Source organism: Schistocerca serialis, chromosome 3 (assembly GCF_023864345.2).
Source record: "Schistocerca serialis cubense isolate TAMUIC-IGC-003099 chromosome 3, iqSchSeri2.2, whole genome shotgun sequence".
NCBI classification, from domain to species: Eukaryota; Metazoa; Arthropoda; class Insecta; order Orthoptera; family Acrididae; genus Schistocerca; species Schistocerca serialis.
Window position 1 is genome coordinate 321,012,119 of NC_064640.1, and position 6,000 is coordinate 321,018,118.

The window sequence follows — 6,000 nt, forward strand, 5'->3', positions numbered from 1 at the left end:
TTGAAACTATGAATTTTAGGCCCCCAGTTCCACTCACTCAAGGTCAAAAAGTCACTAAGATGTCATACCAAAGATAGCTCATCTACGACATCACAACACAAGTTGGCGATCAAGAAGGCCTCAAGGCCACCACCGTCACAACACCCCTACAATTGATGGCCTGGATACTATCAGGAATACTGTGTGCAGATGTTCACTCACTCTCACCCTCCACTCCACCCTCTCCCCTGCACACTTCAGAAGCAGAACCGTCATCAGTATTTGTCTGGCTTCTACAGTGAAACATTCGTGCAGTACCACTAGTCTGGAGAGAGTGATAAAGGCCATCCTGATGCTGACACCTAAGTATGTAACGAAAACATTTCATATGTGTGTTTGCGTGTGTGTTTGTATACTGGGTGTTACAAAAAGGTACGGCCAAACTTTTAGGAAACATTCCTCACACACAAATAAAGAAAAGATGTTATGTGGACACGTGTCCGGAAACGCTTAATTTCCACGTTACAGCTCATTTTAGTTTCGTCAGTATGTACTGTACTTCCTCGATTCACCGCCAGTTGGCCCAAGTGAAGGAAGTTAATGTTGACTTTGGTGCTTGTGTTGACATGCGACTCATTTCTCTACAGTACTAGCATCAAGCACATCAGTACGTAGCATCAACAGGTTACTGTTCATCACGAACATGGTTTTGCAGTCAGTGCAATGTTTACAAATGCGGAGTTGGCAGATGCCCATTTGATGTATGTATTAGCACGGGGTAATAGCCGTGGCGCGGTACGTTTGTATCGAGACAGATTTCCAGAACGAAGGTGTCCCGACAGGAAGACGTTCGAAGCAATTGATCGGCGTCTTATGGAGCACGGAACATTCCAGCCTATGACTCGCGACTGGGGAAGACCTAGAACGACGAGGACACCTGCAATGGACGAGGCAATTCTTCGTGCAGTTGACGATAACCCTAATGTCAGCATTAGAGAAGTTGCTGCTGTACAAGGTAACGTTGACCATGTCACGGTATGGAGAGTGCTACGGGAGAACCAGTTGTTTCCGTACCATGTACAGCGTGTGCAGGCACTATCAGCAGCTGATTGGCCTCCACGGGTACACTTCTGCGAATGGTTCATCCAACAATGTGTCAATCCTCATTTCAGTGCAAATGTTCTCTTTACGGATGAGGCTTCATTCCAACGTGATCAAATTGTAAATTTTCACAATCAACCTGTGTGGGCTGACGAGAATCCGCACGCAATTGTGCAATCACGTCATCAACACAGATTTTCTGCGAACGTTTAGGCAGGCACTGCTGGTGATATCTTGATTGGACCCCATGTTCTTCCACCTACGCTCAATGGAGCGCGTTATCATGCTTTCATACGGGATACCCACCTGTGCTGCTAGAACATGTGCCTTTACAAGTACGACGCAACATGTGGTTCATGCACGATGGAGCTCCTGCACATTTCAGTCGAAGTGTTTGTATGCTTCACAACAACAGATTCGGTGACCGATGGATTGGTAGAGGCGGACCAATTCCATGGCCTCCACGCTCTCCTGACCTCAACCCTCTTGACTTTCATTTATGGGGGCATTTGAAAGCTCTTGTCTACGCAACCCCGGTACCAAATGTAGAGACTCTTCGTGCTCGTATTGTGGACGGCTGTGATACTATACGCCGTTCTCCAGCACTGCATCAGCGCATCAGGGCTTCCATGCGACGGAGGGTCGATGCATGTATCCTCGCTAACGGAGGATATTTTGAACATTTCCTGTAACAAAGTCTTTGAAGTCACGCTGGTACGTTCTGTTGCTGTGTGTTTCCATTCCATGATTAACATGATATGAAGAGAAGTAATAAAATGAGCTCTAACATGGAAAGTAAGCGTTTCCGGACACATATCCACATAACATATTTTCTTTCTTAGTGTGTGAGGCATGTCTCCTGAAAGTTTGGCCGTATCTCTTTGTAACACCCTGTATAGGCATGATTTACTGATTTTTTTGTGTTACAGATGCTGACGACAACATGTATGCCCTGATGCCTCCACTTCTGGGTGACAATCCCCTTGTCTTTTTTGGAGCAAATACTGGCTGGTTGCACCTATAAGTACCAATCTATATATATTGATATGTAATATATAAGGATAAAAGTGACTTCTGTGTGATGTGTCACTGCTAAGTAACATTATTTAGTGAAACTCGGACCATACATAGAAAGAACTGCTACAGCACAGTACAGAATGTAACTAACAGGAGTACGCAATGAGACGAACAGAAAACACACTTTTATTCAAAAACGATAATTAGTCTGAAGTCAACACGATTTATGGTGGTCCCCTGGGCATTACAAAGGGCAGGAGATGTTTCTTCATAAGCTGTATGATCACACTTGCATGAAATACACTAGTGGCCATTAAAATTGCTACACCAAGAAGAAATGCAGATGATAAACGGGTATTCATTGGACAAATATATTATACTAGAACTGACATGTGATTACATTTTCACGCAATTTGGGTGCATAGATCCTGAGAAATCAGTACCTAGTACAACCACCTCTGACCGTAATAACAGCCTTGATACGCCTGGCCATTGAGTCAAACAGAGCTTGGATGGCGTGTACAGGTACAGCCGCCCATGCAGCTTCAACACGATACCACACAGTTCATCAAGAGTAGTGACTGGCGTATTGTGACGAGCCAGTTGCTCGGCCACCATTGATCAGACTTTTCAATTGGTGAGAGATCTGAAGAATGTGCTGGCCAGGGCAGCATTCGAACATTTTCTGTATCCATAAAGGCCCGTATAGGACCTGCAACAGGCGATCGTGCATTATCCTGCTGAAATGTAGGGTTTCACAGGTATCGAATGAAGGGTAGAGCCACGGGTCGTAACACATCTGAAATGTAACGTTCACTCTTCAAAGTGCCGTCAATGCGAACAAGAGTTGACCGAGACGTGTAACCAATGGCACCCCGTACCATCACGCTGCGTGATACGCCAGTATGGCGATGACGAATCCACGCTTCCAATGTGCGTTCACCGTGATGTCGCCAAACACGAATGCGACCCTCATGATGCTGTAAACAGAACCTGGGTTCATCCGAAAAAATTACGTTTTGCCATTCGTGCACCCAGGTTCGTCGTTGAGTACACCATCGCAGGCGCTCCTGTCTGTGATGCAGCGTCAAGGGTAACCGCAGCCATGGTCTCCAAGCTCATAGTCCATGCTGCTGCAAACGTCGTCGAACTGTTCGTGCAGATGGTTGTTGTCTTGCAAACGTCCCCATCTATTGACTCAGGGATCGAGAAGTGGCTGCACGATCCGTTACAGTCATGCGGATAAGATGCCTGTCATCTCGATTGCTAGTGATACGAGGCCGTTGGGATCCAACACGGCGTTCCGTATTACCCTCCTGAAACCACCGATTCCATATTCTGCTAACAGTCATTGGATCTCGACCAGCGCGAGCAGCAATGTCGCGATACGATAAACCACAATCGCGATAGGCTATAATCCGACCTTTATCAAAGTCGGCAACGTGATGGTACGCATTTATCCTCCTTACACGAGGCCTCACAACAACGTTTCACCAGGCAACGCAGGTCAGCTGCTGTTTGTGTATGAGAAATTGTTTGCAAACTTTCCTAATGTCAGTACATTGTAGGTGTCGCCACCGGCGCCAACCTTGTGTGAATGCTCTGAATAGCTAATCATTTGCATATCACAGCATCTTCTTCCTGTTGGTTCAATTTCGCTTCTGTAGCACGTCATCTTCGTGGTGTAGCAATTTTAATGGTCAGTAGTGTAGTTATCTGAAGCTGGTTTTTTTCCCGAGAACTTCTGAATGATGCCAGTCCACTGGTTGCTCCTACTGTCAGCTGCTAGGATGAAAGCTCTATACCTAACACAAATCATGTGAGTCGATTGGGAGCTACTACTGTTAGCTCCTACGTTGAAAGCGCTATGCATAACACACAGGCTCCAGATGGTGATATAGGTAAATAACATACATATTAGCATGTGTATGCATGTGTGTTCACATTTGCTACATGTCATCATATTTTTTCAGAAATATCAAGTCAATCTGCTGCAACATCACAAGGCTAGACGTATATATTGAAGTGCTACATCAGCGATAGCTAAGTCTCTGATGAAGATGAGGATGAGGCAAATTACAGCAGCCGCACGACACATATAGACTGACATGGGTTGAGATGGTATTTGATGACCTCACACCGTTAGTGGTGCAAATACCTGTTGAGATGATACCTATATGATTTGATACAGATACGGATGGAGATTCAGTAGGTAACAGATAATGTAAAAAATAATTTACAATTGCATAGTACACTTATCAGCCAATACTTGTCTATTGTGTGGGTGTTTTTTCCAGGACTGCTGGACCCTTCAGGAGGAGGCCTTGCATCAACACCCCATCTGAGGCGAACTAACCTAAGGACATCTCACACACCCATGCCGGAGGCAGGATTCGAACATGAGACCGTTGCGATCGCGCGGTTCCAGACTGAAGCACCTAGAAACGCTCGGCCACACCGGCCGGCGTTAGACATCACGATCATTCCAGCTAAGACCATAGACGTCAGAATCACCCCCACTGGGACCGTCAGTGTCATGATCACCTACATCTACATCTACATTTATACTCCGCAAGCCACCCAACGGTGTGTGGCGGAGGGCACTTTACGTGCCACTGTCATTACCTCCCTTTTCTGTTCCAGTCGCGTATGGTTCGCGGGAAGAACGACTGTCTGAAAGCCTCCGTGCGCGCTCGAATCTCTCTAATTTTACATTCGTGATCTCCTCGGGAGGTTTAAGTAGGGGGAAGCAATATATTCGATACCTCATCCAGAAACGCACCCTCTCGAAACCTGGCGAGCAAGCTACACCGCGATGCAGAGCGCCTCTCTTGCAGAGTCTGCCACTTGAGTTTGCTAAACATCTCCGTAACGCTATCACGGTTACCAAATAACCCTGTGACGAAACGCGCCGCTCTTCTTTGGATTTTCTCTATCTCCTCCGTCAACCTGATCTGATACGGATCCTACACTGATGAGCAATACTCAAGTATAGGTCGAACGAGTGTTTTGTAAGCCACCTCCTTTGTTGATGGACTACATTTTCTAAGGACTCTCCCAATGAATCTCAACCTGGTACCCGCCTTACCAACAATTGGCACCCTGTGGCACGCCAGAGGTTACTTTAACGTCTGTAGACGTCTCTCCATTGATAACAACATGCTGTGTTCTGTTTGCTAAAAACTCTTCAATCCAGCCACACAGCTGGTTTGATATTCCGTAGGCTCTTACTTTGTTTATCAGGCGACAGTGCGGAACTGTATCGAACGCCTTCCGGAAGTCAAGGAAAATAGCATCTACCTGGGAGTCTGTATCTAATATTTTCTGGGTCTCATGAACAAATAAAGCGAGTTGGGTCTCACACGATCGCTGTTTCCGGAATCCATGTTGATTCCTACATAGTAGATTCTGGGTTTCCAAAAACGACATGATACTCGAGGAAAAAACATGTTCTAAGATTCTACAACAGATCGACGTCAGAGATATAGGTCTATAGTTTTGCGCATCTGCTTGACGACCCTTCTTGAAGACTGGGACTACCTATGCTCTTTTCCAATCATTTGGAACCTTCCGTTCCTCTAGAGACTTGCGGTACACGGCTCTTAGAAGGGGGGCAAGTTCTTTCGCGTACTCTGTGTAGAATCGAATTGGTATCCCGTCAGGTCCAGTGGACTTTCCTCTGTTGAGTGATTCCAGTTGCTTTTCTATTCCTTGGACACTTATTTAGATGTCAGCCATTTTTTCGTTTGTGCGAGGATTTAGAGAAGGAACTGCAGTGCGGTCTTCCTCTGTGAAACAGCTTTCGAAAAAGGTGTTTAGTATTTCAGCTTTACGCGTGTCATCCTCTGTTTCAATGCCATCATCATGCCGGAGTGTCTGGATATGCTGATTTAACGTAAGACC